Raw genomic sequence first — 14,612 nt, forward strand, 5'->3', positions numbered from 1 at the left:
AATATTCAAGTGGTGTGGCTTGACCTTTAGAGTCACATAAGAAAGATGAGTCCAATTCATTATTCATCTAGGTATTGCCTATTATAAAATAATAGAGGTTTCAAGTGCTTTATATATAACCATTAGAAAACTTGGTGCATAACCCAGTCTCCATAACGTACCTGAGCACTACAAAAAATACCTGTGAGTAACCCAGATGATATGCAACACTACTATAAAGCAATTTTTAACTGACTTAGACAAATACAAGTATTAGAAGAATACTTTTGTAAGTTAAGAGATAATAGAAAACCTTTCTTTGTATTCTCCTTCAATACTGTTCAGAATGTTGGTTATGAATATAGAGAACTTCCCTCACTTGTACTAAAGATTTTTAAAATAATTGTCTTATATTAAAGTATGTTATACCTGTATAAATAAATAATGTAAAAAATCTCCAAACCTTAGTCTTGGAAAACATTATCAAAATTAAACTTCTATTTATAATTCCTTCTGAGATATCTCCATAAAATATTTACTAGAGATCAGGGGGAAAAAACTTTTTCTAAGTCAAAAGATTTTATTTGTAATTTGAACTTTCAAAAATTGATAAAGCAGTGCACACATTTATTTTACAGAAATCGAAGCTTCAGCTGTGTTTTCCTACTATGATAGATGTGCTGGACAATAGGACATAGCATTGATAAGTAATTTATCATGCTCTCCAGAATAGACATCGAAAATAGCTAGACAAAGAGAGAAGAGTGAACTGAATTATTGGAGTAAATATTTTGGAGTGAATCATAAAACAGAGTTTTTATGACAATGTATGTAAATTAAAAATAGGTTAGCACTGAATGAGTAAAAATAGTCAATTCTCCAATGCTTTTCACAGCTTTCTAAGCTTGATTCATTTCTCTGGCTAAAAAGGAAGAAACATATCAGCATTTGTGTTGGAAAGATCTGGGAACGGCAAAGTGCTAACGCTTACCAAACAAACCTAACATGGCTTTCTGTGACACTGGTAATGCTCTGAAATGCACCAAGTTCCTAAGCATAGTATTTCCACTCTTTTTCAAAAGAGTCTGCCTACTTTTTTTTTTTTTCCTCATAGGTGTATTATGTTTAATTTTACAAAAATAGGTAAAAAATAAATAAACAAAGTAGATTAACATTACATACACTCCTGGAATACTATGCAACAATGAAGCTTTGTACTTAAAAATAAATGAGCCTCAAAAATAACTCAACCGAATTGTTGATTGGCATGCAATGCCCCCACATGATATTTCAAATTCATCTTGGCTCTGCTTCTCACAAAGGTCTTCTTTGAAATGTAAAAGCCGGTTTTGCAGATGTTCTCCAATGAAGGAAGAGAGGACAGTTTGAAAGTCAAGTGAAATTCTAGTACCACCTATATAGTATATATCACTGAGGTAAGTGTTATTATAAAATGTTATAAACAGAAAGATAAAGGAAAATTAATTTAGAGTAAGAATAAATTAAGGGAAAGTTAAGGGACTGTGTCATATGTTTTGGAATGAATTCTACACAGAGTTCTTATAATGTATATAGATTTGAATTAGGTCAGAAAATCATGAGTAAAATAGCCAATTTTCAAATATTTTTTTACAGAGTTTTCAATTTATATCTAAGCATATCTTTTGCAGCATCAGTTTTGTAAACCCAGAATTACTTTTCTTTGTCTCCATGAAGGGGTGGAAAAGAATACAAGATTGTTTTGCAATTGCCCAGTTTCACAAAGGTGGTACAACTTTTGTAAATAATTTAAATTTAGTTAAATCAATCCAGGTTAATTTGGAAACAACTATAAAGCACATACAAATTATAAATCATAAAATTTATATTTTAAAGAATTGCACAGTTAGAAGAACCCCCGAAATGTCAAGCTCCATTTGCTAAGAAGAAATTGCTGATAACCATGAGTTGCATTTGTGGTTTGGATGTACTCAGAAAAGTTAACTATGTAAAAAATGTCACTTTCTTATTCAGCATATTAGCTCCCTGAGTGTCTTCAAGACATATCCGCTGGCTTTTCTTTCAAAATTTACACTTCCCTTAGCTATGCTGCGATATTACAGCTATGGAATAGAGCTGGCTTCCATTGTGTCTCATGCATCATCAACCCAACTGTCAGTCAAGTGCTAATTGCAGAAACTTTATTACTTGAGGTGATATTGAACCAGAGAGAACACAGCTTGATTTTTCATATTCCAAACTTTGAAATGTGAGCAATTAGGAAAAAAGAACTTTCCTTTTAGTTTTAATTTGTAAGCTAAGCAAAATTGAAATGGATGTCACCGACAGTAAAATAGAAACTAAAAATATTGTCTTCCTAGGTGACTTTATAACTTAGTATAAAATATCCCATTAACCCCTTCTTATCAAAACACATGTTTTATACATTAATGGCACTTGCAACTTTATAACATAATTTAATACCTATACTTGGAGGTAGAGAATTGTACCTTGTTTTGAATTTTTTTCACTCAAGGATTTTTGCAGGGAAAGTATACTTTAAAGACGTGTTTTATACACACTTCCTAAATTTGTATATATCCTATGGAATCTAATATTTTAAAACAATTTTTAAACATTATTTCAGAAAATGGGTTTGAAGGTAGTATGAAATTTCATCTAGAAATATAAAAAAAGATGAAGATATTTTAATGGAAATTTTATTGGAATAGATGCATGGAGATTCGACTGGGGCCATTTCCAGGGTGAATAATGTAAGGGGTGATTAAGAAAACCAGCAAATATAAGTCCACATGAAGTCTTGAGGAGATTTAACATCCATTTCTAAATCATATTTAAGGGTCCCAAGAAGAAAAAACTAACCTGTGTTAGTATTTTAAGGAGGAGAAATAATTAGGGACATAAAGGTGGAAAGGGCAGATTGGAGGAAAAGGGAAGTCTTCTCATCCTAGAAAATAACTGTACATGGAATTATTTTTTTAATTGTGGAATTATTCAGTTTTAAAATTGTGGTAATTTAGAGAAAATGAACCTCAACAGGATTAAACCCTAGAAATTAAGGGGGTGGTGTGGACTAGGACACTAGCCTATGAAATAAGCTGTGCAAGGTCTTCAAAGGGCCTACAAACCATGCTAAAAATTTTCAGATTTACCAGAAGTGCAATGGGAAGTCATGTAGGGTTTTGCATAGGAATTTAACATGATCAGATTTGTATTTTTGAAAGGTCAGTCTTGCTGCAGTTTGGAGAATTGCCTGGAGGGAGACAAGAGTAAAAATTGAGAAACCACTTAAAACGCTGTTGCAGCAATCCCCATAGATTATGATCTAGGGTTCAGCTCAGGGTAGTAGCAGGAGGAAGGAACAGATGGATCTGAAAGATATGTAGGAGATAGAATCAACAGAGTAAATGACTGGCTGTGTGAAGCGAGGGAGAAGAGCGATTCTGGGATGGTGCTTAGGTTTCAGGCCAGGACACAACAGTGGATGGTGATGCCATTTGCTGGAACACAGGAAAAGGAGTGGATATTGTTAGTGAAGATGATTTCAACTACGAACCTGTTGAACTCGCATTTCCTATAAGATATTCATGTAATTAATTCAGGTTGAAATAGTGGACCATAGAATACAAGCCCATTGGTAAGGAGGTGAAAATTGGAAGGTGGTGACAGATAAGGGGAAAAGAGAGGGTTCGGGATCTGAACAAGCATGGGCTGAATAACCACAGAGATCTGGATTGGTAGGAAGTTGTGCTCAGAGAGTGAGATGTCTAAATTTTTGAATTCACAAATGGGCAAATCCTGGCAATGACAAGTTCATGGGTGGCTGTAGGCTGAAGTGGAGTTGAGGTAGGAATCCTTGGAAAAGAGGTGCTAGCAACTCAGCTTAGTGTTATGGTTCCATTTCCGCAGTATTCAAGCTGAGATTCCACTTGGAACTCAGGTGTTGTTAGAGTACAGAGCACATTTTGATCAACATCTGTATCCCATGTACAAAGGGGATCATATTTAAAAGTCTCTGGCTGGTGATGTGGCTGCAGCTAATCATGGAGAGAATGGTGTCCTTATTGAGCAAAAGGATGACAGCCCTTCTGCAATAAATCAGCAGAGATATAAGTTTGAAACTAGGGACATGAGCTTAATTTATAATTCATTTAATTAACATAGTCACCCACTATTGGGTTGAGTGCAATTTAATAAAATTTAGTGCAAATATGCTGGCATAGATAAAATTAAAATGTGTACATAGATAAGCATTTAAAAAGCTGAGAGAAAAGATTGATCATTGAGGGCTAAAGGTTTGGGCAGCCATATAGAAGAGATGATACTTGATCTGAACTTTAGAAAATGGATTAAAATTTAAACTAGAGAACCTATATTATTTACTGATTAAACATTTAATTGGGTTGGTTTCAGGTCCTAAGTCTGTCTCTGTCTTTCTGTAAGCTCCTGATCAAATTCATTAGTCTTCAAACTTTAATTTTCACAACTGCAATATGAATATTCTTACTTATAAAAGGTAACTAATTTAAAAGCCTTTGCTTTATAATAACTGATTAAAATAAGAGGACTAAAAAAATGACTCATAAAAAGTACAAACATTGTAGAATACAGAAGTTTTATACAGAAGATATGTCTATCTTTAAAAATTGAGATACTTTTTGTTGTGAAGGCATTTTTGTTCAAATAGAATTTAAAAAGTAATTATTGTATCCCAACTATTGGTCAAATGATGTTATTAGCATATACTAAATAATAGAGACAATTAATGTTGACCAATAATTGTTTTGTTTTACATTTCTCAGTATACAGAGAATTGTTCTTTCCTGCCCACTTGAAGTTAGGTGTGGCTATGTGATTAGTTCTGGTCAATAAAATGTGAGTGAAAGTATCTCCTAGAATAAAGCATTTAATTACTTATGCCCAATTCTCCAATCTCTTCTCTTGCCATGGCAAACCTCTATGTCTGGTGTTGATATGGAATCATCAAAAAATGTTACAACATTCATTATCCTGGTTATGTGAGCCAAAGACCTATAGCCCAAGTGCATTAAACAGGAACAAGAACCAAGATTTGAGGGTTGTTTGTTACTGCAAAATAATTTAAACTCTACTAACTGATCCAGGCTATAAAGTGGTCTGTCAAAAACAAGACAATCAATTAAAATAGAAATTTATCTTTTAGCAAGGCTTGGGCAGTCATGGTTTATTGATAAATCAAGAAGAAAATAGTAAAGTTGAGATATATAATAAATGGTGACATAATTTTATCTTTCTAATGAGTATGTAGGCAATAATGTACTTAGTATTACCCACATTACATAGTTTATCATCCTCAAAAAATGTTCTAAGTTTTTAATTTTATACTACACAGAAAACCCTCCATGTTTCATGTTCCCTAACATCTAGGAGCTTATGGTCTAAGACCAATAATGTAACATAGACATAAGCATAAAGCACATAAAATAAATTATGTTAATATATCAGCATCCTAGTTATGGTGAAAGGAATAATAAAAAGCACAATTAAGAGTGATTATATAGACCTAAATGGTCTATGTACTTCGGGAGTGGCTTCGTGGGTAGACCTTCCCCGAGAGAACAAAAGGTATTCAAGGAGGAAGTAAGAAGTTATGGACATTTAAATAAATAACAGTAGAGGGCTAGGACAAAAGAGAAAGTTTGTGGCTAAAATAAGCTGAGTTTTGAAATGCTATGTCTTAAATAAGACTATGGAGAAGTTACAAAAGTCAAGCTACAAGCTATCATCTAGGCTTGTAGGAAATGACAAATATGCAATGAAGAGTGAAGCCATTGTACCTCAGATAATACCCCAACCATTTAGTAGAAGTAGATCTCTATGTCAGAATTCTTGGTACAGCTTTCTGATACTTATGTTCCTTAAAGAATTGGTGTGGATGGATGGCTGCATTCTGCTTTACAGCAATATTTCTGACTCTTAGGTCAGCCCCAGGCATATAATATCTCTGGGAATGGAAAATAAAAAAGAGATGTCACTGAAAATTCTCAGTTCTTCTTAGAGCTGAAAGGCCTCCTGAGAAGTATCAGTTTAGGAAGGCTATGAAGAAAATGGCATGAGGTTGACTGTTCGTTTTCTACCTTAGAGCAAGAGGATATTTTTGAAATGCTGATCTGTTCATGAATCCCCCCTGTTGTTTAAAACCCTTCAATAGCTTTCTAATCCTTTTAAGTTAATGCTCTTTTACTAAAGAACCTCAGAATAAAGGGATACAATGACCTAAAAGACTTAAAATAAACTCTACCTACTTCTCCAGTTCTTCTCTCACCTACTTTCTTAGTACCCTCCCCAGAGCCATCATCTTAGACTTCTTTCAATTCCTGATTACACATGTTCCTTCCCACTATGAAAATTTCACGCAAGCATATTTTTCTTTGGTTCTTAGCCGAGTTCACCTTGACTCATCTCTCAGCTACATCTTACATACCACTTTTTAGGGAAGCCTTACTAGCCTTTCCGGGTAGGTCAAATCCCCCTGTAACAGGGTTTTGTACCACTGAGCACCTCTCATTTGTAACCATTGCTAGAGTTGAACTCTTATAATTGGTTTTGCATGATTCATTCATGGATGTCTGTTTTCCTCACTAATATGCAAGCTTCATGAGATAAGAGACCATTCATGTTTATGCTTAAGCTTGTTTTGTCATCGTTTACTAAAGTATGAGTATAACCTTTCTGATGATTCAGAATATTGTGGTGTCTCATGGTCATCATTTTGATCAATTCTCATTATGAGAAATACAGATATAAATTTAGAAGAAAGAGTAGATCGGACTGAATGACCCTGGGATATAATCCCCACATTGTTTTTTGTAATTAAAAAATGTCTATACTTGTTTTATATTAATCAATTTGCCTCTATCATAAAAGCAAAGTAGAAGAAAAAACATTGAAGTTATGAGTTTATGATAATTGACATAGTAAGCTAAAAAACTTAACCTTTCATGAATCATGTGGAGTTATTTATAAACCTTGATTTATTATGTCAATATCTAAATTATTCCATCTGGGTCTAGTAATGGAAGTCAGCTCTCAGAATATGTGCAAGTGGTTTACTTTCTGCTCAAGACTAATCTATATAGTTACAGGTTCTGATCACCATGAAAGGTGTACTTTTTAAAACGAAGTATTAAAAGCTGTTTTAAGCAAAGAAAATTTTGAGTTATTTTGGAAGATTTAACATAAAACTACAAATTACGTAACGAGAGCAGGTAATGAACATAGTGAAACTCCTTTCCAAATTGAGCCCTGATAATAATCAGAAGGTCACAGATTGTGATATATTTTAAAACACATTTAATGTTTTCTTTACATTAGGAAAATATTTCTACATCGTATATCAGGGGAAAGTATTACATTTACTTACATAAAGAATGGTGTGAAATTCATATATCTTTATGGCCAATTTTGCCTACATGAAAGAATTGTTTGCTTTGTTTTAAAACAGACATCCAATTCCTAGAAAATTTAAAATTAAAAAAAATTGATCTTCCAAGCATAGCAAACAGTCTAACAAGTAAATGTTGTTTTTACTGTGTGCATCTTTTTTGATAACAAAGACCTTAATGCTAGCTACTTCTATTTTCTATATTCCCATTTCTAGAAAGAAATTCCTAGGCCACCCTTGTGGACCGATGACTTCTTTACACAAATAATCTGCAAGGCAAAGAAAGAGAGCCTTCCTTGGACTAAACTATCTTCCTCCAAGCATGTGAAGATTCCTTCCGATTTTATTCCATCTAATTGAGCATTATTGTAAAATCCTCACAGATCTCACAACTGGTTAATGTTTCCATGAAGAGACTGTGAATATGCTGTTAAATCTGGATACAAAAGGCTGCAAGAAAAATTCTAATGGTATGTCATACATTAAAGATACTAACAAACTTCATTTTCCTGTGGGGACTCTACTGTAAAATATGTAGAAGAGATTTCTTTAAACAGTGCAAAATTTTAATTTATAATTTTCCAAAATAACCATGTTAATTCTAGTGCTCATGCATTTATATTTGCTGTTTCCATTCTGGAAGACTTTTCCATTTCTCACCTGGAGGATCCACGTTCTGAGAAATTTCTCCCTATCTTTGCCCTTGAGTGCAGACCATCATCCCCTCCGTCCTGGACTGTTGCAATACCACCGAAGTGATTTATCTGCTTCTACTCTTGTACTTCTATCTTTTCCATACAGTATCCAGAGGAATCTTTTAATGATAACCACACAACTGTTTAACACTCCCCACCCCCCCAGGAACTTCTCCTAACATTTAAAATGAAATCCACAGTTTTACCAGCATCTACTAGATTGTAATCGGTCCTTCAGTAACCCTCAGATCCACCTCTTACTGGTCCTCAACTTCCATTTTTTTCCTGAAATAATTTCCCACTAGAACTTCACAAGCCTTAATCATGTCATTTAAGTTTCTGTTCAATATAGTATCCTTGAAGAGGCATTCCTTGTGATTCCGTCTAAAATAGTAGACAACCTCATCACTGTCTATTCTTTTAGCTGTTTTATTTTCTTCATAGAATTTACTACCTATCGAAATTATATTATTTAGGTTTCTTTCTTTCTTTCTTTCTTTCTTTCTTTCTTTCTTTCTTTCTTTCTTTCTTTCTTTCTTTCTTTCCTTCCTTCCTTCCTTCCTTCCTTCCTTCCTTCCTTCCTTCCTTCCTTCCTTCCTTCCTTCCTTTCTTTCTTTCTTTTTCTTTCTTTCTTTTTTTTTTCCATTTCCTGAACTAAAATGTGCACTCAGAGTAATATCTGTACTAATCTATCCGGGGCTTTAACCTCAGTGCTTAGGAGAACATGTGCCACAGATTATACTCTCAGTTTATAGTTTTAGAATGAAAACAAGAAATAAATGAAGGTCTCTAATTCCATGAAATCCTATACAACTGCCCATCACCCCCAATACATACCACTTAATCAGATGTTTTTGCTCCTTTCTTTATCCCATTTTGGGATAAAAAGTTAACATTTTTTGAGTACTTACTATGTACTAGGCAGTGTCTAAGATTTTTACATATATTGTCTTATATAATTTCACAACGATGCTATTATTATTATTTATATTATTATAATTATAACTGTTATTCCTAGCCTAATATGAAACAGCAAGCAAATGGCAGAGTTAGGATTCAACCCTAAGTAGTCTGGCTCCAGAACTAGACTCTAAAGTCTTTGTGCTATGCTAACTCTTTTAGGAAAATTATCACAGTATTTCACTCTTGTTTGTTTGCATATAATAGTGCTATACTGTGAGCTCTCCTGGAGGTGGGGGTGTGTGGAATATGCTTATCTTAACACTGATCAAGCACAGTAGTAGTGAGAGAATGAATAAATGATCAATACTTAGACAGCAGCTAATAAACTCATACAATCTAAAATAAAAACAAATGCATTTTTGTCAGACTGTCAAAATTGCCTGATTCTGATCAATGAGAATAATGACATAACTATACCTGAGGAACAGACAGGCCCACTATCCTGAGAGTTTTCAGAACAGATATTAACCATGTATCCTTTCAGTCTATAAACATTTATAAACATACATATGGACAAAAGACGTGTAAGAATACTCTTTGAAATCTAGACATCAAACATAACGAAAACCATTTGAAGAAGCTAGACAAAACGTGATTCCATACTGGTGACTTTTTTTCTTTTTAGTAATTTTGTGTGGGGATATACATATATATAACTTGGTTTTATTAATGAACTCCAGACCTATGTAATAAATTTCCTTTCAACACTTGGCCCTCTCTGACCCTAACATGATGCAGTGGAGAGAGAAGCCTGAAGAATTTATCTGAATGCCTGAATATGTAAACAGGCAAAAATATGTTCTGTGTGTCTGAACAGCTAAGGGTGAAAACATGCCTATTGTATTTATTTCTCAGGACACTTCGTATGTGTCAGAGATGAACCTCAGATCAGCTATGACAAAAGACTTATTGGCTGAAATAACCTCGTTAAGGAAAAAACAAGGTGAATTGTTGCATGCCTCTCTAGTCTGAGGCATATGAACTGGATATTCAAATGTTATCAGTATTCTTACAGAGTTTTATGCTTATTTTTCTCAATAAATGTGATTTTTGTCCACTGACAAAAGGAAGAAAATAATGGAGTTAAACATCTGGAAAATTAAATCAAAAAAATGTCTTCTTTATAATATCAGCTCTGTCCACATTCAAAAGCAATTAATTAATTTCATCAGTCTAGTGGGAGAGAATTTTTTTTAACATACTTTAGGTAAAATTTTTATTAAACAATTTTGATTTAAACGTGTTATATTGATACAATTATTGGTATTTGCAATTCTTTGATTAATTTGGAAGTTCACTCGAATGCCTCAATCAGAAATACACATTGAGCACAGTATATATACAGTAATGACATAATTTTTAGATATAAAGCAATATTAAGAAAGTTTGGATATGAGAAACATATTCTCTCTCTAAGATAGTGCATTTCAAAGTACCTGTAGTGAAGAATCAGGTTTGTTTTTGTGGTTTTTTCCTCCTGTACTACCTCTGATACCAATATTTTTGTTTTTTAAAAAATGTGGATTACTACAAAAATAAAGTGAAAAATGCAAGTCAAAATTATTTATTTTATGATTTCATAAAATAAAGACATAAAATTACATTTCATTAACTGTAACCAGGGATACAATACACAGAAAAAAAGAAAACTATAAAAATCTCTGCAAATTGTTCATTTAAAACGTGTATATAGGTGATTAACATAGACAATCACTATTATACTCAGAATCCTTGCCTTTCTCCAATTGTAACCAAACAAAAAGTTATGTGTAAAGGCAATTCCCATATCAAATATTTTTGTACATTTTGAACCAACACTATGCAAATCAACCTTTAAAATTTTTAATGTGACAAATGACTTTGATCTTACTTCCTCATTTCTCTAATGTAAATTGCATGAATATGTTTCCAAATTTTGTTCTCCATTTCTGTACTTATTTCATCACAGACTATAACAAGCAGTAAAATGTAATAAGAAATATATCTTCTTTGCAAATTCTTACTACAGTGGTCTGCCTGACTGTTCCGGCTCCTCAATTCAGCAAGACCTTAAATCTGGGTTTCTCTCTCCCATGCTGCAAGATGGAAACTACTTCCAAGTAGTTAGCTCCTGTAATTGTAAGGCTCAGCTTGTTGCCATTCTTCTCTCATGGGGGATCGCAATCCTTCGTTTTCTGTTGTCCATTATCTGAAAACGTTTGCTTCATGTTTCCCGACCAACTCCTAGTTGTTGAGGAAAAGGGTAAATTCAGTCCTGTTACATCACTTTCGCTGGTAATGGAAGATTACACTACACACATTTTTGTCCTGTTATATATTCATATTTATTCATTTCAAAATATTTTCTAATTTCTGCTTTCTTTTCCTATTTGTACCTTAGATTATTTAGAAACACGTTGTTATCATGCCGTTGAGATTTTTCTAATTTTATTTTTATTATTGATTTCTAGATTAATTCCAAGCTCATCAAAGAACGTAATTGGATAATTTCAATCTTTGGATTTTGTTGAGGCTTTTTTTTTTTTTTTTTTTGGCCTAGCATATATATGGGTGAATTTTATACCAGGGTATAAAATTTAAGTACATATTTTATATATATACTTAAGAATATATATTTTGTTGTTTTGGGGTGAAATATTCTCTATATATCAATTAATTTAAATTTTAATTGTTCGTTTCTTCTGATTTTTTTTTCTTATATCTTCTATCAGTTATAAAGGGAGGTGTGTCAAATGTGGATTTCTTTTCTCCTTTTTGTTCTGTAATATGAATCTATGATATTGGATGGCTATAGATTTGGCACTATATTATCTTCCTATTTGATTGACTCCTATATATTTCAATATGTCCCTCCTACCTCTAGTAGTGCTCTGATATAAGTTTACTTTGCTTTATATTAATGTAGCAATACCAACTTTCTCTTGGTCAGTGTTTTATTGCTATCATGTTCCAACATTTCACTTTCAACCATTTTATTTTCCCATACATAAATTGTGTCTCTTGTATGCAATATATAGTTGTAGTTTCAACCTTGATTGTCTTAGGTTTTTACTTGATGATTTAGTCTATTTACATTTACTTCAATAATTGATATAGTTATGTTTGTATCTGCCATACTACAATGTTTTTTTTCACGGCTTTTCTTCTGATTTTTGAATTAGCAAACTATTAGATTTTTTTTCCTTATATTAACTCCTTAGTTATATATTCTGTAACTATATGTAGTGACTACCTTAGAGAATATTGAACTCATACTATGCTTATTATCATCTAAAAGAAGTTATTACTCAACTATTGTCTGTGTCTATGAATTTTTGTTTGTAACTTTATTAACAACTGTCACCCCAATAAACTTTGATTTGTAATAATAATAATAATACAGGGTTAAAAAAAGAAGTTATTACTTTACCATTTTTCTGTTACTGCTTACTGCTTGAAACATAGACCTTTTAGTCCATTCTTATTTTTCATTTTTATAGTTTTTAAAATGGGGAGATCTTCTAAGATTTCATTGAAGCAACTCCAACTGATGTTGGCTGAAATGTTTGCCCTTTACCTTGTCGAAGAAAAAATATTATAGTATTTAACAAGAATATATTTATTTCCTGTCAAAAATTGAGTTCAATTGATCAAAGGTCTTTTGATATCTGCCATAAAGGTCATCGAGTTTTTCCCCTTAGCCCAGTAATGGTTATGATAATCTATTTTTTAGTAATGAAAATCCCTTGAAGTTCTGCAGAGAACTTCTCTTCAAAACAGTACTTTATGAATTTAATATTCTGGTAAATTTGATTTATTACTGTTTATTATTTTGTGCCTATATCTGTAAAATAAATATGTCTGTATGTTGCAGTGTCATTTTTGTTTTGTTTTGTTTATGTAATGTTAGGAGTTGGTAGGAGTATTATATTTGCTTCATAAAATTAACTTAGACATTTTTTCTTATTTCTCTGTACCTTGGAAGAGATTGGAAAGCAAAGAAATTGTGCCTTCTTAAAGTTTGTACAAACTCATTTTTGAAACCCTCTAGGTCATGAAATAATTTGAGGAATTTCTTTAGCCAATACAATAATTTAACTTTATAACAAAAAAAGTTATTTCATTGAGTGTTTAAATTTCATGAGCATGATTTCACGTACAAAATTAATCTGAAAAATATATTTTCTATATCTGAGGTCGTATCTCCTTTCATATGCCTAATGTTTTAAATTACTATTCTCACACACTCCCACAAGTATCTTAGAGGTTTATCTATTTCATTATAGTTTTCCAATAACTAGATATATTTTCATTTATTTCTTTCATTTCCTTATTTATTAAGTTATGTTCTTTCTATAACTTCTTTTCTACTGATTCTTAGGGGTTATTTCAATGTATTTTACTATCTTTGTATTACTATTGCTATGAAACAAATTACAACAAACTTTGCAATTAAAAACAACATCCATTTATTAGCTCACTACAAGTCAGAAGTTTGGCATGACGTTGCTGGGTTCTTTGCTGAGGGTATCATAAGGCCAACATCAAGATGTAGATCAGACTGAGTCTTGTGCTGGATGCCCTGAGGAAAAAGTCTGCTTTCAAGCTCATTCTTTTGTCTGCAAAATTTAGTTCATTGCTGTTAGTAGACTGAATGAGGTTCTTGTGTCCTTTTTGGTTGTCATCTGGTGGCTGCTCTCAGCTTCTAAAGACCATCCACATTTCTTGCCATGCAGCCTTCCATCTTCAGACTTGAAACAGCGTATAAAAACCTTTTTATGCTTTGGAGTGGTAACCTCTTATCTCTGTCCTCCAGGTAATATTTAAAGAGATCATGTGATGAGGCCAGGCACACCAGGATATTTTCCAGCTTAAGGTCAACTGGTTTGATACCTTCAATTCATTTGCAAAATCCTTCACAGCAGCATCTAAATAGGTATTTGACTGAATAACAGGGAAAAGGCATGATTATACCAGGTCACATAGAATTTTATCTATCACATCTCTACACTTTTCTTATTTTGTAGGTGTAAATTTTACAAAGTACATACTGTCTGTGTTCTCTACTTTTTGGTATATTCTGACTCAAGAAGTTGACCTCCTCTTTAACTCAAGAATCAGTTAGGTTACTACTTTTGGTTCCTATGTGGTTTAATGTGATTCTTAAGTAATGCTTTTGCAATTAAAGTTAACTTTTATTTCACTGAAATAAGATAAAGAGAATTGGTATGATTTATTCTTTTTCTTTTGGGAATTTTTTAAGACTCAAGATATGATCAATATTTATAAATGCCTTATGAATATTTAAAAAGTGTATGTATTTTCTGCCCAGGAGCTACAATATTAATTATGTTATTCAATTTCTTAATTTCATTATTTGTCTTTGGATTATTTGATCATTATAAAGGAAGTTTAAAATATAATTATGATTTTCCATTTACCGTTTTCATTTGGAATGCTTTTGTTTAATATACTTTATTGGCATATTACTTGTTCATTTTATTTATAGTAATCACGCTGTACATTACATCTCCAGAAATTGTTTATCTTATAAATGGAAGTTTGTACCTTTT

Source organism: Rhinolophus sinicus, chromosome 14 (genome assembly GCF_057876585.1).
Source record: "Rhinolophus sinicus isolate RSI-liver-muscle chromosome 14, RSI-T2T, whole genome shotgun sequence".
NCBI classification, from domain to species: domain Eukaryota; kingdom Metazoa; phylum Chordata; class Mammalia; order Chiroptera; family Rhinolophidae; genus Rhinolophus; species Rhinolophus sinicus.